At 34.2% G+C, this 25,063-nt stretch overlaps 1 protein-coding gene across 1 annotated transcript in view; it reads right to left on the bottom strand.

Annotated features, from left to right (window-relative positions):
* LOC140439910 (uncharacterized) overlaps positions 1 to 8,145 on the bottom strand; it is a 71,034-nt gene extending 62,889 nt beyond the window's left edge. The window contains exon 1 of the mRNA XM_072530081.1: positions 7,816 to 8,145. The gene's annotated coding sequence lies outside the window, so the exon portion shown is untranslated. The remainder of the gene's footprint in view (positions 1 to 7,815) is intronic.
* Between the last annotated feature and the right edge of the window lie 16,918 nt (positions 8,146 to 25,063).

The raw sequence follows: 25,063 nt of genomic DNA, 5'->3' as shown, positions 1-25,063 counted from the left end.
TGCACAAGCGGTACACCGCGATCTTTGAGCGATGATCGCAACAGACGCTCCAGTAAAAACTTACCTTAAAGTTGCTTTTTCAAAGTTACTAATACAACTTAAGCTAAGTTAAAAAAAAATTAAATCACTTCCCGCCACTTCATCGCCCCCTCCCCCATTGAATCCGCCTATGGTGTGTATTTTTGGGTTTTCCGTCTCTATTTCTTTCTATTTCATGAATTCTACATTTCGTTTATTTTCGAATTTTAAACGTTAAGAGTCAATGATCCCGTCGCTACAAACATATTTTTTTTATAAACTTCACCTTGAAATACTAAATAGTGGACTGAACACTATTTGGACAAAATATAAACAGCTGAGTGCAAATATTAACAGTTTATAGAATTAATTATTGCACATTGTTCTAACGTTAACATTGAATATCTAAAAGCACAGATATGGTACATTGACTATTTTCATCATATCCGAGCTACCCACGTTTAAATTATGCAAACACATAAATTTTTCAATATATAACGGAAGTAACAAGTTTAATATGAAAAAAGAAACTAAAGTAAAAGCGTAAAAGGAAATAAAAAATAAATATGCAAACAGATCGTCCAAGAACACTATCAAACAAAGAAGTGTTGACAGAAACAAAAACGAATCTATCCAACTATACTGAGTGACAAACAAAGTAAATACCTACTTATTTTTATGAACATTCATCAATTTTTACATATCGACTTATCTTGCCATAAACAACAAGCGATAAAATTTTCAGGTTTATCTGTTAAGTTTTTTTGGTGGCTGCGTGAATTGTTTGGTGATAAAGAATCATTCAGTTTTATTGAATTTACGGTGTCATTTAAATTTTAAATTTCGTGTAGCGAATTGTGAAGCGTTATTTTTTTTATTGATCAAAATGCTTTTTAGTGACGAATCCCGCTTCTGTCTGGGGATGCACGATAGTTGGGCAAGAGTGAGAAGGCAACGTGGTGAAAGACGTTATCCGCAGTTTGACAGAGAGCGGCACGTTCACCACACCGTGGGAGTTATGGTATGGGGTGTTATTACTTATGGTGGCACCACTAATGTTCATCAGAGGCAATAGGACAGCACCACGTTATATTTCTAAACACCGCCGAAAACCCATTTTTTCAAGGCACTGACAGATCACATGTTGCCAGAGAATCATTAAACTTTATGGATCAACATTACATCAACCGTTTACCATGGCCTAGACGATCGCTTGATCTGTCTCCAATTGATCATGTCTGGAACATAATATTTTGAATTTGCAACACGTTCCACAGACTTTAGCAGCTCTTGAACATGTACCAAAAATTATAAAAATCGGATAAATATATGTTTTTTTTTGCCACTCAGTATATTTAACTTACGGCCCATTCTTACCATGACATACAAAAAAAATTAAAATTATTGCAGAACAGAAACTTGTCATTAAGGATTTTTTGGGAAACATAGAGCAACCTTTGACTTTCTATCAAGGCTCTGCACTGAGTCCCTACCTGTTTAATCTTGCTATGGATATACTGACAGAGAAGGTATGAGAGGAGGCTCCTCGGCCAATGTTCTTTGCTGATGATATCGTGTTACCAGAGTAGAGCAAAAACATGGAGAAAGAGTAGTTGGAGAGATGGAGAAGGATTATTGAAGAGGGAAGTTAGCAGTTCAAAAGCCGGAGTATATATGGTTGGGAGTAGCAGAAGTGGTTGGATAAATCGAATTGCTTGGAGAAAAACTAGGACGAGCATAAAAATTTAAATACATTGGCTCCTACATAACTGAAAATGGGATACTGGATCGAGAAATTGCCTACAGGATATAGGCTGGTTGGTTTAATTGGAAGTGAATGAGTGGGGTATTCTGTGATAAAAAAAATCGGAGAAGGGCTGAAAGGAACGATATAAAGAGTGTGGTGAGGACTGCGTTGGTGACGTATTCATATGTCTAGCCTTCGACAAAATACGACACAGAAGGCTGGCAAACATAATTACGAAACACAGAAATAGATGATCAGGATTGAGAATCATTACAAATTTATACCGATATCAAAAAGCTATAATACGAGTAGACCGAAAAAAATCTAAAGAGATAACTATAAGAAGAGGAGTACGGCAAGGATGTGTACTATCGCCTCTACTTTTTAATATGTGCTAAGAAGAAATGTTTAAAGAGGGACTAGAGGACATCAATGAAGGCATATTAATTAACGCAACACTAGTGAATAATCTCAGATACGCAGAGATACAATACTCCTTGCGGACAGCAGAGAAGGGCTGCAAATTTTGGTTGATCGCACTATGCAGTACTTCGAGAAGTATGGAATGGCTCTGAACACAAAAAAAAACAAAAATCCTGATTGTCAGTAAGAACGAGATTGAAGACGAAACAATCTACGTAAAAGCAAAAGCTTTAGAGAAAGTACCCAGATACAATAACTTGGGATATGCGTTAAATGAACAATGGGAGCGCAGCCTTGAAATAAAACGACGCATTGAGATAGCCAAAAGCGCTTTCAATAAGATGAAAGCAGCATTATGAAATGGAAAACTGGGAATCAAAATTAGAACTAGAGTATTGAGATACTACGTATTATCCGCCCTTTTATATGAAGTTGAAGCCTGGAAAATTAAGGGTGCAACTAAAAAAAGACTTGCCAGGTTTGAGATATAGTGTTATCGAAGAATGTGGAAAATATCATGGACACGACACATAACAAACACGGAAACATTAAGAAAGATGAAAAAAGAAAAAAAAAATACTGTAGACTATAAATGAAAGAAAAATGAACTACTTTGGTTATATACTAAGAAATGAAATATATGAGTTGATGCGATTGGTGATATAAGGGAAAGTGGAAGGAAAAAGACGACAGGGGAGACGACGCTCGTCCTGGTTGAACAATATAAAGCAGTGGAGTGGAAAAACAATAATAGAACTCTTTAGATCTGCTACAGACAGAGTAAAATGGGCCGTGATGATCACCAATGTCCTTAGAGGATGAAGCACACGAAGAACACACTATCATCAACTCATTTATTAAAGTAAAACTGGTTCATAAAATTGTGAGAAAACATAAGATAATTGAATACTATAAATATTATTTTTATTGCCTATTATTGTTTTGCGGGATCTAGTCAGCTGTATCTATGGTTTTTTGTCTAAAATTGCAGGCAGGGAAACGTGCGTTCTACAATTACACGTGACTGGGAAAATGTAATCGAATGGTTGCTCCTTCTCCAAGAAGCCTTTTTAGAAAATGGAAAGATGGTTAGACATTAAAACAGAAAACCAACTCGTGGAAGTTGATGTTAATATCAATGTCCCGCATTCGGTAAATTAAGACTTATTAGGTGGTTTAACTATAGAAAATGTCACACTGAGAGTGCAGTACGGGTAAGATACGGCAATGCTTTTCTTATGGAGAATAAACGCGCAGGGTTGTCGGTTTTCTCCAGCTGTTGATTGCTCATTGTCTCACAGGACCGGCTTGGATAAAATGCATTTGCCGGCAGTACGAGTAAAATATTTTATATCATGTATACGTACACAGTAGAATAAAAAGGCGTTGATGAGTTATTGACAACGAAAACTATGAATTTTGCATATAAAACGTCAACATGAGATATACAATTGAATCATATTCATAAGAGTAACATTTGAACACCTCTTTACAAGAACAACATACAATAACTGTAGTTTTAATGTTTTACATAAAATAGAAAAAACCTACATAATTTCTAGGAAAGAATTTGGAAACTTGGAAATGATATTATTTATAGATATTATATATAATATTCAAATTTTCAATTCTTTCATAGAAATTAGATTTTTTCTATTGTATGTAAAATATTAAAAATACAGTTATATTGTTTCTATAAATAGGTCTTCATTTCTTTTGTAAAACTTCTGCTACAAATTACCATCATTAACATAATCACCTAAATATGGCCATAAACTTGTTTGTCATAATTAATATTTGATAAACTCCAAGCTTTCCCTATTTCACCCCCTATCCATCCGAAGGATGGGTAGGGGGTGAAAGTGCTTTTGGAAAACGAAACTACACTTCAAAATTTAGTCCGAGTTTCAACAGAGAGCATGGAGTCCCATAAGTTTAAATCCGGTGAATTATTTAACGGTTGCGCTAAACTCGTAGTGTTAAATGTGTTGTGTTTTTTACAAAATACGGAACAACTTAATGTAAGTGCTGCTGTAAGACGTACTTCGTTGATGACTGGTGTTAGCGAAAGAAGCATTTACAATTTCAAAAAAGAAAAAGAACAGAGTGGAACGTTGAAATCGCCAAAAAAACGTAAAAAACGAGTGTGTTAATCAAATTCTAGAATATTCACATATGACGAGGGTGTAAAAAGTATTCTACGGAGAATTGTTCATTGTGAATTTTTCATGAAAAATTTGCCGCCATTCTTAAAGCATATAAATAACTTCATACAAGGTAATGAGAATATACAGCCGTTGTCTCTTTCTACTTTATACAGACTTCTGAAAGATATTGGATTTGTTTATAAGAAACGTGGCCGAAGAAGCATCATGGTGGAGCGAGAGGATATTATTCATTGGCGCCATAATTATTTGAGAACTATACGACGTTTGCGAAAAGACCATTGCAATATCATATATTTGGACGAATCGTGGGTTAATGTTGGCCAATCTATAAATTACGAATGGTACGATACTACGATACAAAACAGTCGTGATGCTTTTCTCAAAGGTTTAAGTACTGGCTTAAAAGCACCTACTAAACGAGATCCGCGATATGTTTTATTACATGCAGGTTTTTCAGGAGGTTTCCTTCCTGGCACACAGCGTGTTTTTCTGGCAAAGAAAAATGATGGCGACTATCACGATGAAATGGATGCCGCATATTTTGAGTCGTGGTTTATGGAGACATTAATATCAAATTTACCAAATAATGGTCGCAGGAATGCCATTGTAATGGACAATGCATCGTACCACTCCCAAAAAGAGAGATTCCCTAACAATTCCTGGAATAAAGCTGCAATCAAGGAATGGCTAGTGGAAAAAGACATTTTTTTCGAGGAGTGTTGATGATGAAATCCGAGCTATTAGAAGCAGCGCGTGCTTTTAAAGATCAATACGATAAGTATCATCTTGATGAGTATGCTTCACAACATAATGTTTATATTTTAAGGCTTCCTCCATATCACTGCGAATTGAATCCTATAGAAATGGTGTGGAACCAAGTTAAGCGATATTTAGGTACCCATAATACCACTTTTAAAAACGACGAGGTACGCCAGTTGATCGACGACGGTTTCGCACGCGTCACAGAGCAAAATTGGCGCAATTATGTTACTCATGTTGTTGAGAAAACGGAAACTGAGATGTGGACTGCGGACAACCTGCAAGATGACGTATACCAATTGATAATACACGCGAACACAGGGGAGAGTAGCGAAAGCGAATCCGACATCTCGGATGTAGAGGACGACTTTAGTATAATTAATTGAATATCTGTGAGTAGGTAACCTCGATTATTTTTTCGCAGTGATTCAAGTGCGCAACTTGTTTTTTTAATAACATCGCCGGGATTAAAAAATGTGCAAAGCTTTTTCGATATTCCCGTTCCTGATAATTTTTCACATATTTACAAAAGAAAAAGTTTTTCTTGGATATTGGGCTGGGTGCACGGAAATCGAGTTACCGGAGGATCCACCCGGTATATTTATAGCTATCAAGAAATGTAATTTAAAATACATTTGTTAGTTTAATAAAGTATACAGTTTTATAATAAAATTCTCGCTAGAAACTTAAGGTCTTTTTATTCAAATTCATGTCTCTTATTTGGCTACTTGAAGGCAATTATTTTATCAATATATTATTTTATAATAAATAACAGAGCCCGGCGTAGAGATCTGGGTACGGTTCTGTGACTACCACTTGGACCTGTTTGTATCGCCAAGCACAAGGCGTGAAATCCGGCAATTGTGCATTCCTATATTAGCCGTACTGCACTCTCGGTGTGACATTTTCTATAGAAGAAAAGTTTCTCATGTATATAATAGGCCATATGCTACTAACTGTATTCTGATTGGCAGACGACGAACCAAGAATCAAACAGGAGAAAGGGCATCATCTTTATTATTGAATAAAGGAAAAAATAACAGTCTTAATATAATCTGAACCGTATTAAAACTCCGTTATGTTTCAACGAACCTGGAGAAGATTAGTATTGAGTTTTTAAATGTCGACAACTTTTAATAAAAAACGTCAATCGGCTTAGTACGCTAAAAAATGGCTGACTCATTTATGATAAATAAATATTTTGATTTTTCTTTAACACACTAACCGAATTAGATGTTTTCAATAAACCCGATAGAATTTGGAATTGAATTTTATATGAGGCATCTCATGACATCTAAAATAAAAGATATCAGTAAAACAAGAAAACCATATTTTTGTAGAAGGCATGGCTACGAAGGACCTGCCTCTCATGTGGTATATCATATTGTTGTATTAGCTTGAGAGCATATTATTACCTATATGAAAGAAGTCATTAGATTTGCTCATTTTTAAATCTTTAAATAGCTCTTTCGAAAAAAAGAATATTTAATGCTGTTGCACTCGAAAAACGTTTTTAAGTACTTGAAATGCTTTTAAGTACAACTAATAAACAAGACAATGGAAGCAAAGAATGTCAAGAAAACATTAGAGCAAGGCAATCTTTAACTACCTACTTCTTGCGAAAAAAAGTCGGCAATGATCAATTCTTTATCTTTTCAGATATGCAAGATACTGACTTTATAGGCCAAGAAATATTTTTAAACGTTGTAAAGCAGCCGCTCAGCGTTGTAAGCAGACATCATTTTTAGTCAGACGTAATATATACTATACTTCAAGTAAAGTTTGAAAACGTTAATTGAAACTAATTTTGATCTCAAAATGTATTTTTTTGTAATAATCATAAAGTTACTGTTGTTTTTTTTTGTTTTTAATGGCCTGTTTACCGATTTTGAAAACTAAAAATCCATGATATATATTTCCTTAGATTCTTGTAGAAAAAAATGTTTTTCGGGAATGTACAATCACCTGACAGAATTTAAAAAAATATATTGGTTTTCAAATTTTTACAATGACTACTATGCTTGGCTTATATTAATCCGTTCAGCCAATTTTATGCGATTTAAGTAAAACATTGATTTTTTTAATTAAATTTTAAAGTCACACTGGTTAAAAAAGGGCATTTTGACCCACCTTTTCGTATCACATGCGAAAAAATTTGTCGTCATAAAATGCAAGGGAATTCGATATATATATACACAAATTTCGTTCATAGATATAAAAAAGTAAATTATCCACGTGTATCCAGTCCATAAGATTCAGCCCAACACAGTCTGATATGAGATCAGTGAAAAATAATTTAACATTAATTTATTTATGGCATTTATGTTAGGTGGTGATTTAATTATGAAACATATAGACAACGTTCGTAATACCTATACCCTATAGTGTAAACAAGAACTTAGACTTTGTTATATTTTATTAATTATGATTTAAATTCTTGTAAGAAAAAAATTCTACCTCAATTTGTAATTTTCGTATAAATAAATAAAAAAATAAATAAAACAAACAAGCAACAACTAAACTCTCAGACTAATTCAACGGTCCTTACTAATATAAACATTTACCAATGTTTTAAACAGCTCGCATTATTAAGAAAAATGTGATTATTATGTTATAAATTTAAAATAAAATATGCGCCATCTGCTGTTCAAAACTAAACTTCCTACAAACAATAACAAAACGAAACAAAAGAAAACTCACCCCTATAAATGACAGTTGAACCAGAACCGAGTGAAATCGAAGATAAAAAATGCAACAACACAAAATCTTAAAATACGTGGTGTTTTCTCTGAAACCGTCTGTTCACTTTTAAAATAATAAAGTTATAGTCTGTATAATTAATTGTATGGTGTATACATACAAAACCTCGCAGAGTTAACTTTAACCAAAGTTCAAAGTCCAAATTTCTCCGATTCCTAATCTGAAAGAGTGGAATCGAGTAAACAAAACTGATAACAACGATTCGATCCTATAGACAGGTAGCTTAAAGGTGAAATTCCGTGGTTAAACACTGTCGTCTGTCGATGTGTGGCATCCTTTAATCTGTGTTGGTCGGCTTAGAGTAGTTATAAATAGCCACGGCACGGTGTTACGTAGGCAACACACCTCCGATTAGCTTACACGGGATTTGCAAAACTTTCACGACTGCTTTCACTCTGTATTGTGCATCTCGAATGCACTTTTTGCTATTTTACTGAAGGACGTAGGTTCTTTAAGGGCAGCGTCGGGCCTCCTCTTGCTTTCTATTTATAGTCCAAGAGTCGATATACAAAAACCGCTGGGTAGGATCATATTAGATTTAAAGTTTATCGTCGTCAAACTGGAGTTCGCACTTCCTGTAAAATTTTATCAGTTGATACGGAAAATATTTTGTTTTTTACCATTTATCGCGATGTCAAAAGGAAATTGCTACTTATGAAAATAAAATGAATCATCAATGAAGTGAGACAAAAATAAATACCTATACTTACATTATATATATATATATATATATATATATATATATATATATGTAAATATATATATATATATATATATATATATATAGATATATATATATATATATATATATATATATATATATATATATATATTTATATATATTACTTAAACCTAAAGCTAAGTCGACACTCTAAAAATTATTAGTTCGATAGATTGGCTGCGATCCTGTGCCATATGGACGGCTTCATGTGGGGATTTTCCCACCAGCCTCTTCATTTGGTCTGCTGGGTGCCATTTTCGAGCCATGTGCGCTGGCCTTTAATTATCTGATACCGGATACCAGTTGTAATTTGCAAAAATATCATATTAAATTGATATTTGCACCAATGAATGAATTAAACGACGAAATTTGGAGCAAGTTAAAAAATTTTCTAGGGGAACGGTAGATGCATCATCTTTCGGTAAAATCTTAACAAAAATTTTCAGCTTAAATTTTTTTTTATTGTGAATACACAGAATGGTAAAGAGACCCTGAAAGAACTTTTTTCGGTGCACTTTCCTGAGTCACAAAGCTGGTACTACTAGACACATTGCAGACTGGATTGGATACCATGACATGGTTCTAGGGAAAACTGGCGTGTGGCAAAAGAAGAAAAAGGAGAAACCACGAAAAAATCAAATGGGCAATAAACGCAAACGCAGCCATATAAATCATTTATCCAATACTTCTACAGAAGGAAAATTATTTTCTGTACAAAAAATTATGTGTGATACTGCAGGCTAGCAGCTGCTTAGAACTGGGGAACATACCAAAAGCATGGAGACTTACAAGGGTGGTTTTTATACCGAATCCTGTCAAAATCGGCTAGGAAAAAGATAAGTACCTACAGCCGATAAGTCTGATGTAATTTTATAGAGGATGGAATATTATAGACTGCGAAAAACCTTGATCAACTGACCGGTTAGATCAGGACATAGTAACATAATAAATAAAACTAGGGATATCGAATAGATGATGATTTCTGACCATAGGCACCCAGATACAAGCCTGAAGTACCTTTCCAAGTGGACATTTATCCACGAGACGGATGGGGCAGAGGCAACTCTCGACCCAGACTGCAGGGTTGGGACTGGTATACGGATGGGTCTAAAACTGCAGAAGGGTCGCGTGCAGGACTATTCGGTAGTGCTGGAAATTTAAACATTTCTATTCCTCTAGGAGACTATAACTATGTATTTTAGGCAGAGATTTTGGCAATACTGCAGTGTGCATGAGAAATTAATATAAGAGCTTTCAAACTGATGTTGACCAATACATGTTCAGATAGACAAACAGCGATGGGGGCTCTCATAAACCATAAGGTGGACTCTAGGTTAGTGTGGTAATGCTGACACGAACTTGACATACTAGCGGAACATAACAGCGTTACACTGGTATGGGTTACAGGTCATCGGGGAATATATTTGTCAATGAAAGCCACACGTAGCCACAGGAGCATCAGCTACAAAATACTTCGATCCAGAGTTAGACGTGGGAGTAACAAAAAGTATCGACCGCGACCGGAAAAAAGCCTGGATCGGAAGCCAATACAACTCACGGTATATTAGACGGATAATGTGCTAATATTGCTGAAGTACTGTGAAAAACAAGTAGGAATCAGCTCAGAGTCATAACAGGCTTCTTTACTGGACATGCGCCAGTTAAGGGACACTTGCATACAATGGGACTGTTTCGTGAAGACTTGAGTTGTAGACTCTGTAGGAGAGAAATTGAAACAGTCAACCATAAGTGACTCCAAATATATGGCACATATCCACTAGCTGGTACAGGATTCCAGAATCGTGGAATGAGTATCGTAAAAATATAAATTTTGCAGGTTGTTTAAATTGCCATCGATGAGTCTTTTACTTCATTTTTCTTCATATATATCCTATATCATACAGATGTATTGGGTTTTGCAATCATCGAGTGGGGTTTAAGTAAAACTCTTTAAGGTTTGTTTGAGCTTTCGAGTTAATTTAACTCATTATCAAAAACGAACTGAAAATAATAACTACATTATAAAAAATACAGTTGTTATTAATATACAGCCGTACCCTTGTGGGGATGCTATTCTAAAACTACCAGCGTAACATAACATAACGAATTTAATTTAAGAATATAACATAGAATCTAGAGAGCTGTTCTTTTTTACTCTCTCTTAGTATTTATTAAACAAGCAACAGATTTTTTCTTACTATTGAAGAAGGTAAAAACCAAGCACAAAAAAACAACACGTGATTTCATTTGAATTTGGAATAACCCCTCCTGGCTTTTGTTTACTTTTTATGTGGCTTTTAGATATGTAATGTTTCTTTCATTGGTAGTAGATTACTATATATAGCACTTATATTCTCAATGCTCGTTTTTCAATGTGTTCTGTGTGGTTTTAATTAGACACATTTTTAAATACAATCTTTTGTTGTGATTTCTTTCCCTTGCCAATATTTTTACTTGGTCATAGTTTGGAGTGTGATCTATCGTGACTAAATGTCACAATGTCACTTTTGTATGATATTAATCTTCCCAACGTGTTCCTGGTTTTCTCTCCAATATACACTTTGTTGCAATTATTGCAGGGTGAAGAGTACACAACATTAGAGCTTTCTTTAATGTTCAAGCGTGTTTTTAGTTTAGTGTTTAACTTAGATACTGTTTTTATATTTCTGGTTCCAATTTTGATATTCGATACTTCTCTAAACGTCTACTTGTTAAGCCTGGAATGTATGTTATACCTAGAGTGGTACACCGTTAATTGGTTGTTTGTTGTTGAGACCTTTTGAAGCACCAAAAATAAGTCTGTTCAGAAGATTCGCTGGAAATGAATTCTCCAACATGATCCTTTTTAATTTTGTGAGAACAGGTGTTCTATACTCAAGATGTGACAAGATTATAAGTTTATTTTTCATATTTAATACTAAGTTTGTCTTCATCGTAAATGGATGTACTGAAAAGTAATTAATAAACCTATTAATACGCATGGGCTTTCTGTACCATTCTGTTTTTAGAACGTTGTATATATCACGGTGCACCATCATGTCCAGAAATAGTATGTTGTTGTTATTTTCTAATTCTACTGTAAATTGCAAATCTTGACAATGACTGTGTCCATGATCTTGTCTTTTGGGAGTGCAAGAATTAGATCGTTCACGTATCTCTTTATAAAAGGGACATTAAACGGCAACCTTCAATTAAGTAATCTAGTACAGTAGTAGAAGATTTTATCTTAATAATCTTTATATCGTAATAACTGACGTATGCACTAACACATGATAATAATTTCTCGCCGCCTCCCTGACTATTGATGAGCAGGGAAGCAAGGATAACAATGAATTGGAGACAGCTGTTTTATTTTATTGCATGCTACGATACAATTCGGAAGGCGCATTCGAATTAATACAATAATAAACAGTTTTACATTGCTTTTAATTCACGTTTCAACATTTATAAACGTCTTATTTAAAAAAATTCTGCTCTTATAATTTAATGATAGGAATGTAACATCATCTGTTAAATCTTGAAACAGCTTTTTGACCTGATTTCAAGTTATTTTTAGTGACACAGTTTGTAGTTTTATTTTTCGTGAAAGAGGTTTATACAGTAGGTACCATAAATATAAAATTGTCTAAGAATCATTTAACCAATTTTTAATTATACTTTTACGAAATTATAATTTGTGTTATGAGAAGCTACAAATTTTGAATAAGTATAAAACTTGCCATATTTTTTTTTTGTAAAATGTATATGAAGGTTTAAAATCTAAGTTACTTTTACGAAATTATAATTTGTGTTATGAGAAGCTACGAGTTTTGAATAAGTATAAAACAGCATTCATAAATATTTTCTGTTATTTTAAATGCAGTTAAATGTTGTCAATTATTTGACAGCACTTTCCACATCTTGTCTATTAGTACCTTCTTATTATTAGCATTATTAGGTACGAATGGTCAACCCCTACAATGACACTTGTGAATCATGAATTGTAAATTTCCATAGAAGTTTTTATTGCATATGCATTTAACTATTATCTTTAATTTCATTAAAATCTTTGAATTTTTATATAATTTGTATGAATTTCTATTATATATGGTAATTTAATTAATACGATTAATTTTTTATATCAGTTTACTTAATTTTATTGCAGTGGCGGATCCAAGGGAGGGGTCACGGGGGTCATGACCCCTCCCAAACAAAATTAAATATCAATCAAATAATCCTAAAAAATAATTTAAAACCCATCAATCCTATAAGCAGGAAGTCAAGAGTTAAAATGATTCAAACTCATTTATTCTAGGGGTAAGTGTAGAATTATGCGGAAGCCTTTTTACATTGCTCTTTAAAAAAATCAACAATTTTGAATACAGTAATACCTCTACTAATGCTACCCCGACTTTTGCGAATTAAAAGTTACGCGATTTTTAAATTTTGTCAATTCGTCATTCAATGTACATGACATGACTTTTCGCACGAAATCAGCACATTTTTATTTTGTATTAGGTATTTCTTATCTTCAGTTTTGTCTACGAATTGGTTGTTTGTAATTTGGATATGTATTATAATTGTTCAGACTGTGTGCTACATTTTATAATTTATCTATAATAAATATCAAAGTGAATATTGTTGTTGCATTAGCTCTGTCTAATACGTTAGTGAATACAAATAAAGGAACTGGGGGCTGCTGTCCAAGGTATTTGTGAAACTCTTTGGATTAAAAAGCATGAAGGTCATCTTCAGTTCCAGGGCGAATCAATCATCAAAATATAAAACGCTCTTAAAATAATTTCTACGTGGAAGGACAGTAAAATGTCAGCTGATGCATTTTCAATAATGCAAACTATTAGGAGCCCAGAATTTTTCATTTCAGTAGTTTGTCTTAGTGATGTCTTAGGTATAACTGTATCACTTAGTCGTCTTCTTCAGTCACCAAAATTAGATTTGAATCTATAGATAGAGGCCATAGAGGACACCAAATGCATTCTTCAAAATAAAAGATTAAATGCTGAATCTTTTTTAGCAAACTTTACTATGAAGTAAAGGAAATAGCTGCAAAACTAGACATTGAATTAAAGATGCCTCGTATAGTTTCTCATCAAATATGTCATAAAAACCAACCTGCTAACTCTTGCGAGAATATTTCCGAAGATCTATTTATTTACCCCTTTTAGACAATATCTTAACTGATTTAGAAGAATGACTCTCCCCGAAAGGTATGAATCTATGTTGATACCTCCCAGGATATTATTGGACCATCTACTGCATATTCCACACTAGAACAAGAGTTTTCACTGTGGATTCAAAAGTGGGAAAGAGTCGTGCAAAATAATGGAAAACTTCCTGATTCTATTTTAGAAGTATTAGAAAACTGCGATACTCATATGTATCCAAATATCAGAATATTTCTGCAAATATTAATTACACTGCCAGTCAGTGCAGCAACAGCAGAGCGTAGTGTTTCTACGTTTAAGCGTCTAAAGACTTGGCTTAGAAATAGAACTTCGGAGGAAAGGTTAACTGGTTTAGTACTCATCAATGTACATCCTGAAATTTCTCTAGATGTTAATGCAATCGTAGAGCGATTTGCTAAATTGGATAGGCGCAAAGAATATATTTTATAAAATTATATAATAATTACTTATCTTATTCTTATAATATTTTCAATCACTGAACTTTTATTTACCACTTGTTGCCGACTGTTACTGACAATTCGTGAGAAAAATTTTATTAATACCGAGTAGTAAAAAAATATTTTACTCACTTGTAGCCTAATATGCCTAATTATAGAAATAACTATTCTTATATTATATTATGTTTTTTGTTGAATAAATTAATTTAAATAAAATGCAGTTTACACTTCTTCTTAAGGTTCCTTCTTCATTACGGAAGGGTGGCTATAACTACAGCAAATTGCTCTCTATCTTGAGCTGTTCTTTGTATCGAATGTGTGTCCATGCCTGTCCAGTCTCGTACATTCTTCAGCCAGGAGCATCTTCTTCTTCCTGGACCTCTTTTTCCTTCTACTTTCCCTTCCATTATGAGTCGTAGAAAGTTATAATTTTTTCCTCTGTAAATATGTCCTAGATAACTTGTTTTTCTGTTGTTTACAATATTTAGGAGTTCTCTCTTAGTACCCATTCTTCTCAGCACCTCGTTGTTGGTTACGTGCTCTGTCCACGAAATCTTCAGCATCCTTCGAAAAACACACATTTCAAAGGCTTCTATACGCCTCATACTTGTAATTCCGAGAGTCCATGTTTCCATTCAGTATAGCAATAAGGAATAAATTAATGTTTTTACTAATTAATATCGGATATAACGATAAGATAGAGTTTATTAGGAATGTTTAATATATACATTCATTAATGTTTACACTTACATTGAGTTATTGCATTTAAATTACTTAACTGGTTTATACTTATTTATCCTTGGTTTGTTCTTGATTTTGTAGCCATAGGATAGGTGGGTTTAAATTAATTGTCTTTAAAATACCTACTTTAAATTGACAGTCCTTGATTTTTCAGTATTTACATTTTAATAATTTTCCTTTAGTTTAATAGTCTTGTACACTTGATTTTACTCTCATAGAGTATGTGAGTTAAATTATTTTTTTTTTAAGTTTAAGACCCCTTAATGTTGTACCCTTCTTTGCACCCGTAGGATATTTGGGTTTAAATAACTTCTCATTTATTTAATATATTGTTTAAAATAATTATTGAGAAAATGATTCCCTTACATGAGACACAAATCATATCAATCGTAAAAAGAACCATGACCCCCCTTCATATCAAAATCACCTTCAAGACCCATGACCCCTCCCGACAAAAATTTCTAGATCCGCCACTGTTTTATTGTATATGCATTTAATTATTATCATTAATTTAATTAAAATTTATGAATTTTTATATAATTTTAGTGCATTTCTATAATATTATGTGAGAGTATGAAAAAACTGAAGATATGGCAACTCTGACACCATTTAAGCTTATGTTAAATATCAGGTCAGGTATAAGTTTGGTTCTGATGGGTGCCCTAAACTAATCATTGCCCATTATTAGCTTATAAAACGGGCAATATTTGAGGTTAATTACATCTCTGGTCTTTTCATTGCATCCTCAAACACTTTATTGAATCGTTCTTATTGATTCTCATCCCAATGGAAAATTACAAATTTATGGCTACTTTAATGCGGTCATTCATTTCAATCAATTTTTAATCGCCTTAGCTTATTTGTATCAATTTTTCGCTTAATATTTGTATCTTTTTTTTGATCAATTCTTCTAAGGGTAATGATCAAATTTAAGTATTCCCCCTGTTACTACTAAGTTGTGCAGCTATTTTAGTTTTTTATATGTAATTCATGCAATTCGTTCACATACTTCACTTCAAATTTATGTATTGTTTTCATTTGATCTTATATACTAAAACGCTAAGCCCTTTTCTTGTCCACCACTTTACTCAAAAACCATATTAGATAATTAAAATATTTTTTCGGAATATTATTAGTATTACGTATGAGATTGTCAAGATATACTTTTGGTACAAAAATTCACTTCCGGTTTTGAGATGACCGGAAGTTAAAATTTACTTTAAGTTTTAGACCCCACAATGTATATATGGATCGAAAGGTCTTGTCGAGGCGAATCTAAATATGTACTTCCGGTTGCGATCCGACACTGGAAGTGACCCGAAACGCTCATAAAACGTCAATATAGAGCAAATCTGACACCGGATTCGTGATCAGCATGCAAAATTAACTGCTAAATGATATCCATGTCGACATTTGATGAACTAAAAATTGTATTCCGGTTTTGAGGTCGACTTCCGGTTTCGTTTTTATTAGTCAAATCAATAGAGAATTCAACGTAGAGTTAAAAAATGTAAGTTCACGAAATTATCATTTACAGTTTTTGAGTTATTGATAAAAATATTTTTACTTCCGGTCATTGTATATATTGTATATTTTTCTCGCAAAATAAAAATTTCATTTAAAAAACTCGATGTCGAGTTGGTCCGCTAGTATATTTCTATTTCACTATATTATATGACTCTATTTAATGTATGTACCTACTTGTTTTCACGAAGCTAGTTATATTCTATACAGCACAAGTAGAAAGTATGAAAAAATAAACTAACAAAAGAAACGAAATACCTAATATTACAGACAAATACGTAAGATATCACTAAATAAAAGAACTAAAAAATAAACAAAGAGATAAGAAGAAACGTTAGGGTAGATGGCAGAACGGAAAATGATAAAATTATAGAAAAGGTTATACCGGAGAATAAAGAGCTCACAGCTTTCAATAAAATACTAACTAGGAACAAAAAAAAATTCAGCCCTGTAAATGAGGACAACGCTATTACATAGATATAATATACAAACGTAACTATCGAGACAAGTAGAATGCTTCCCAATGAATTTATCATTGGGAAGAAATAGTTATAATATTTAAAACAAAAGAAGAAATAGTTATTCAATATATAATAATTCAAAAGTGAATAATAAAAACCCAGCTCAGAGAGAATTGGTTACCTAACACTGGCCAGAACAAGCTGATCGAGACCCATAACAACATTGTTCAATATAATCATATAAAGAAAAGTGACTCAGAAAAGTCAGATTGAAAAAAAAGGTAACGTCTTATTTAAATGAATAAAATCAAACAAAATTTTAAGAACTATCAACTTATATCCTTAATATCTCATGTTTGTCTAATATGTGCTTGTCGCCAGAATATCCTCTAGATTAGAAGACATTTAAACAACAGAACAAATCGTTCTCACACAGTGAGATAAGTAATCGTGAAATCACATCATTGCAACATATCACTTTATAATGTTCATACATTTTGATTATGCTCTCGATATGGTGCAAACATGAACATTAATAAACGCCTTAAGATGCTGGGTGCCCTGGTCTCAAATGCTTCATTCAGTGCAGAATTGTATCTGCGAAATCAGAAGCAGTTATTCACTCAAGAAAGGGAAGAATCTCCTCCCGGAGGAGTATTATCACAAACGTTACGAAAAATCAGGGAATACGATTTGGCATATCCAAGGTTTGGCAGGCATTTTCATTATACATACTTACCAAGTGAAAAGTTTGATACCGTCATGAGTCAGATCAGCTTAGCACTAAACTATTTATAAAATTATAAAATTGGTGACTCACACCTCTAGAGAGACTAATATTATTGAATATCGCAGAAGCCCTAAAGAATACAGTAATAGCATCATGAGAGACTATCAATATAATCCTTCTCCTGGAATTATATAGTTCGGTGTTAGCCTTTTTTACTATCCCGAGGCTTACTAAACCAAACAACACGTGATATTTCCATCCAATATCCAATTGAAGCGGTGAACAGTCACACAAACATTACTAGCACTATACTTGAGGAACCAGATGACGACACCAGAAGTTATCTCCACTAACAATTAACATGATCATACCATATCATCATCAACCTGTATGCGTCCACTTCTGGGCATAGGTCTACCTTAGCTCTTTCCCACTGTCTTCTGCAGCTTGCATCCAGTTATTACTAACACGCTTCAGGTCGTCAGTCCATCCAGTTGGTGGGCGTCCTCTGCTCCGTATTGCTTCTTGTCTTAGTCTCCATTCGACAATACGTTTTGTCCATCAGTTGTCCTGCCCAATTCCATTTTAGCGACACGATTTTTTCGATGGCGTCTGTTGTTTTTCTTCTACGATGTATTTCTTCGTTTGGGATTCGGTCCCTCAGAGAGACACCCAACATATGGCGCTCCATAGCCCTCTGAGTCACGCGAATCTTATTCACTACTTTTTTTTGTGAGTGTTGATGTTTCCGCTCCATAAGTGAGTACAGGTAACACAAATTGGTCAAAGATTTTCTTTAGAGGCATATGAGTAGATCCGATTTAAATACATAGTTTAATTTACCAAACGCTGCCCAGGCTAATCCTAAGTGACGTGGAAGCTCTCATATCTGGTTATCTCTGCCCAACAGAGTTTTATGTCCTAAGTACTTATACGATGTAGTCTACACAGTATCCCTTCCATCAACAGCAATATTTCGATTTAGCACCAGATTAGTCATTATTTGCGTCTTGTTCATATTAATCTTGTTCATATTATTCTTATTCAGATAGTCTTACGCTAGCTGTTCAGAGCTGCAGCCAACAAAGTAAAGATTGCTGTGATGGTAGCCAACCTCCGATAGGAGACGGTACTGCAAGAAGAAGAAGCTGTGGCATTTTGGTGGATATGTTTGATTATGTTAGTGTAGCGATGGTCTATACGATATTCTGTCAATGCTTTCTTATGGCTTATGGTATCGAATGCTTTCTCGTAGTCGACAAATATCAGTGCCAATGGTTTGTTGTATTCTGCAGACTTCTCTATCAGGTTTTTTATCATTAGTAAGTGGTTGTTTGGGGAATGGTTTGAATGCAGTAGTGCAGAACTTTTCAGAGCGGCAGTCAACAGAGTCCGCATAGCCATGATGATTTCCAACCTTCGATAGAAGATGGAACTTAAAGAAGAAGAAGTGGTTGTTGGTGCTGTATCCCGATCTAAATCCAGCTTGTTCTCTAGGCTAATAGAAGTCTTATTTAACGTCCAGTCTTTTTTTGATAATTTCTGTGAAAAGTTTATATGTATGAAAGCAAACTGATAGGACGGTAGTTTTTTAGATCTGTTATGTCTCCTTGCGTGTGTAATAAAATAATGACTGCATTGTTCCACTGAGAAGGAGTGTTTCCTTGGTAGATGCATTTCGTATGGAGTTATTTCTAGCATTAATTCTGATTCCTGGTTTGTGATTTTGGACAGGGGCTGATCTTGCCTTTCGTTGGTGCTCTCATACATTTCTCGATAAAAGGATTCGACAGCCTCAAGAATTTTGGTTCTATCAGTAATAATGTTTACATCTTTGTTTTCTATTTTGTACATATTTTTGATGCCTATGTTGTTCATATTTCGCCTCAAAACTTTTAAACTTTTGTTTTCTTGAATTATTTTAGTTATTTCTCTTGTATTATTTTCTCTTACGTCTTTTCAGATAGACCGGTGGATATCTTTATTTAATTTCTTCATTTCTTCACAATATTGTGTAGTTGGAGCTGATTTTTTCGTCACCTGTCTTCTTTTAACTATTCGCTCTTTGGTATTTTGGCTTACTTTTTCTTTATGGGTCAGAACGGTCGGACAGCACTCCCCTTCCGTTTCTTTTAGAGCCTTCGTTATACCATCATTTGCCTGATCTACATCTTCTATTTCATCTTGCAAATCTTGTATATATCTGGTTAATATACATTCATACAGGTTGTTGTTTTCTGGGAGAATCCATTTCTTTTTTCTTGTTTTTAGGATTATCTTTGTTCTCTCCAATTTGACATTTAATAGTATCTTAGCTCGATTGCCATCTGGGCTGATCTATGTCCATTTACGCTGAGGCTTTTTATCGAAAAAAGAAATCATCATGAATAAATTTTCCTGGTGTAAGAAATTCAGCAATCTTTGCCCTCGCACATTTCTTTAGCCATATCTATACTTACACATTGCTACTTTTGGATCATCTTATTTAAACTCGATTTTCGCATTAAAATCACGCTGTTTCTAGGTCCTCATAAAATTCTTCAATTTCATCATCCGAGTGGGTAGTCGTTGGAGCATATGTATGGATCACCTTAAGGTGATCTTGCATTTAGTTTGAAGATGAGATATGCAATCATGGGGCTTATGATGATAATTTGAACTATATTTTGTATGTGCTTTGTATGTATAAAGAATCCTACTCCACCATTTAAAGTGTCTTCTTCACCTCTAAAATGAAATACGTCTCCTGATTTACTTACGCTAATCTTTGTTCAGCACCAAAAATCATCGCGGTTTTGATCGGTCCCCACTCGGATCACCATGTCTACCCAAACAAATGAAACTGCTATAATGCAATAAAAAACGTTAACTAGAATTTCCTTGTTGAAAAGGAATTTGTTTTCTAAGGAAAAATAAATTATATTATTATTAACTGAAGCTACAGTTCATGAAACAAATAATAAAGAAAAAACAAAATTCCTAGCCCGAATAGTCAATTTGGTCATTTGGTACTTTTTACACACTACCACAGATCACCTAACCTCGGTCTGTGCACACTACCATCCAAAATAATTCTGTAATTAATTCTCATCATCGGGCCATTTTTATCTCAAAACGCGACAAACTTAAACAAGAACACCCCTATCTGCTTAGCTCAAGAAAGATACTTATCTCTAAAGGTTACTCGAAGTCCACAAATCAAAAGATTACTCATTGACACATAAAACTTTATAGACATCCACATGCTTCTAACTCAGATTCTACTCCTCCTGCACCTGCCGTCTTTCTTCCACATTTTCGTCGCATTACAGATAGAATAATCAAGGTCTTTCTCAAAGAACGTTTCAGAAACGTTTTTTGACTACCCAGGAAAAGTTTCCAATTTCCTCCTAATGTTAAAAATTCTCCACCGTCTCTCCCTTCTTGTGGTATACGTCGCGTGGCCACGTATACATCAGCGAACTTGTTCGCTACCTTAAAACACGAATCCAAGAGCAACAAAAATAAATTAGGTATTTGGTATTTTTTCCAATATGCAGTGAAACCGAACCATTAATACTGTTTGAAGAATCCATATTCTGTCCAAAAATATTTCGAAAAATTCGTACAACGTTCGAATTTCAAAGACATTTCAAAGAAAGGCTACTTCTTATCACTCACCTAGACCTCTACTCTGCACTGTGCCCCAGAAAAAACGAGAAGAGCAACCCCAACCATCCAAAGAAATATGATACTAATCGACGATCCGAATAAATATTTTCATATGGGCAGTTGTAGAATGGTTTTAACGTATTCGCGTGGCACCTCTGGGAATGTTGAGTACCTAAGTTAGCCTGTGTGAATTCCTCTCCTGGCAGTTGCCTTCCACCTCTGAATACGTTAACTAATTTTTCGTCACCAACAGCAATGATAATTCGTATTTTGGTGGTGTAAGTATAAGCCTCCGATTTCGTTTAGTAGATGGATTTTTAGTTCCTCTCTAATATAACCCAACTGAATTATACATGTAAAAATACTTCTGTAATCTGTAGAAAGGGCATTGTAATATAACTACAATATATTATTTTATATTAAAAATAATATTTCCAAATAAATTGTTGCAGAAACCTTGATAAGTTATAACTAAAAAAGGTATTGTGGTAATTATACGTGTTGTATGTTAATTAAGATAACAATAAAATCGAGGAATAATATAAGTTAAGTCGTAGTAATAACTATTATTTTCAATTACCATTCTAGTTGCCAAGTAGTGTAAAACAGTGAAAATTAAAATACCTACAATTTGTTATGTAGATAAAGTATTCTATTTAGAGTAAGGTTTTTTAAAAAAATCGTTCATTACACATAACGCAACCTTGTGTCTTAAAATTGTTCATTAGTAAATCACATAAGAAAATAATTTCATCAAGAAATACTAGAATAATATCAAAGGATATAGACGCATATGCGTTTATATTTTTTTGGTAATATTTCTGGATATGCTTTCTCTCTAAACATTGAGACATCTAATGTTAGATACAGGCTTCTCATTTCTTTCTTTTTATGCGCCTTTATTTCGAATCCCAGTAGTTTTTTAGGTTATCTACTCCTCATCTCATCTATGGCCTATCTCTTTTTCAGTTATATTTCGATCAAGTGTCGAATGTCTAATAATCTTATACTGGCCTTATATTGGTACTAGTACATGGTGTACAAAGAGGCACAAAAGTGACTAAATTGAAAAAGTAAATGATATCCTTTTTTATTGGAATATATAACACCAGATCTAGATAAAGTAGAGCACTTTAAGAATGAGCCCATAATGGATAAAAAAACACAGCCCTTGAACTAGTTAGGGAGTGGCTAAAGAAGAAAAAACTGACGCTAGTCACACACAAGACGGAGGCTATAATCTTCAACGGTCCAAGAGCAAGAAAGCATACCTCCTTCACTCTGGCAGAAGAAAATATCCTACCTGTCAAGAAAGTCAAATATCTGGGCGTAATACTGGACACCAAACAGAGCTTCGGTGAACACATAATATACTACTACTATCGGTTTACAGCGTTCTCCGACGCCTTCCGACTCCTAACCGCCATTCTTCTCTATTCAGCCATAGGCCTGGAGGGATTTCCCTTTCCTCTAGTTCTTTTTCAATTCCCTCTCTCCAGCTTTTTCTCGGCCTTCCTCTTTTCCTTCTCCCTTGTGGTGTCCACGTCAAAATCTGTTTTGGAATCCTGTCATCTGGCATTCTCTGTACATGGCCGTACCATATTAACTGTTTTGTTTTTATGTCATCAACTATTGTATGCTTGACTCCCATCATTTCACGTATTCTCTCATTTGGTATCCGATCTCTTCTTGATTTTCCTGCTGCTCTTCTCCAGAAGTCCATTTCTGTTGCTAGTAACAGTTTCTCTGTTCTTTGTTTCATTTGCCAAACTTCGCTGCCATATGTGATTACACTTTTAAGTATGGTGTTGTATATGAGTTGTTTGTTCGCTTTAGATATTGTTTGGTCCCACAGAATTCCGTTCATCATGGATATGGCTTTTCTACCCTGTATGTTTCTGTCTTTTATAGCAGCATCGAGTGTTTCATCTTGAGTTATCTTCATACCCAGGTACTTGTATTCATCACAGTTTCTAATTTCTACCCCATCGTCTAATATAATGGACTGTTTTGTCCCTCCAATACACATGGCTTCAGTTTTCTTAATGTTGACTTCGAGACCCCATTTGTTATATTCTTCTATTAGCTTCCGAGTCATGTAACTCAAGTCGTCATGATCCTGAGCAATCAGTATTTGGTCATCAGCGAAACATAAGGTGTACAGTGTAGTCTCGTCATTGAGAGGAATTCCCATGCCATTACATTTTCTTTTCCACAGCTTGAGTGCTTGTTCCAGATAAATTTTGAAAAGGGTAGGCGAAATACAGCAACCCTGCTTTAGTCCTTTCGTGACCTTAAATCCTTCAGATATCCTTGATCCAGTTTTAATTTTTGCAGTCGTTCCATTATACAGACTTTGGACTGCTTTGATAAGACCATGCTTAATGTTGGTTTGCTGTAGGGTTGACCATAGTTTACTTAGGGGTACACTGTCATATGCTTTTTGTAAGTCTACGTACATCAGGTGAACTTTTCTATTGACGGCTGTTTTTTTTCAATAACTTGCGTAATAGAGTACAGGTGGTCTACTGTGGATCGCCCAGCTCTAAAACCAGCTTGTTCCTCTGCTTCGTAATCTCTATAGTCATTTTCTATTTTGTTCTTAATAAGTTTCCCATACATCCTACTTATTGTGCTGTTTACCGCAATTCCTCTGTAATTTTCACACTGATCCTTGCTGCCCTTTTTGTGGATAGTTGACATGATAGATAATCTCCACTCTTTTGGTAATTCGGCTCCATTCAAGCAGTCTTGAAAGAGTTTCATTAACTGTTCCTGGAGTTTGTCTGTACCGGCTTTCACTAATTCTGCAGGGATGTCACCAGGACCAGGGGATTTTCCCTTTTTCAGGGATTTGGTTATTTCTTCCATCTCTGATTTACTTATTTATAATGGTGATGAATTAACATCCCCATAAGAATAATTACTCAAAAAGAGTAGATTCCATTATATATCAAGGTAGATAGAAAATCTTGTAGATAAGAAAGGTTGTTCAGGCAATATGCCAAAGGTGAATTGTTATAGTTGATAGTTTGCATGCATGTAAATTCATGTATCTCCTGTTTCCCATTTCTATTGAATACCGCGCCTAGATATATAGACTCTTGAATACCTAAAACTATTTGTCACACTCATTTCACCATCCAAGTCGCCATCTTATATGTAGTAGTAACTTGATCTTTAAATGAACACACATAACATACCCCATACAAACCATAAATAACAAGCCACAATCTCTACGGTGATGCATATGGGGTATGCGGGAGATTTTAGCCACCTGCGACTTATCGGAATGTTAATATGGTGGTTGACGTTAATATGCTTATGTTATCCTATACGCAGACTGAGATAAATCAGTATCAGTTAGTTAGTTTCCAAAGGAAACTGTAGTTTAACCTTCAATAAAGACACACATCTTTTTATACATCTTGTAAATCCCTCAGAATAAATAAGTTCATGCTATAACATTCTAAATATTCCATTTTTGTTCTACTACGTTTTAAACCTTTTCCTCCACTCATAATAAATCAAATATGATATATATATATATATATATATATATATATATATATATATATATATATACAATATATTTTGGAGACAGCTATCGCCGTATCATTCTTCTCCGCCAATCCTCCCGATCCAAAGCATGCTCCTCCTCCAAACCTCTCGATTCAATCGCTCTTCTAATTCCTTCATTCTATCAGCGTCGAAGTCTACCTCTTTTTATTCTTCCA

The sequence above is a fragment of the Diabrotica undecimpunctata genome, chromosome 4, assembly GCF_040954645.1.
Source record: "Diabrotica undecimpunctata isolate CICGRU chromosome 4, icDiaUnde3, whole genome shotgun sequence".
In the NCBI taxonomy this organism is placed as follows: Eukaryota; Metazoa; Arthropoda; class Insecta; order Coleoptera; family Chrysomelidae; genus Diabrotica; species Diabrotica undecimpunctata.
This window is presented reverse-complemented; position numbering and strand designations above follow the sequence as displayed.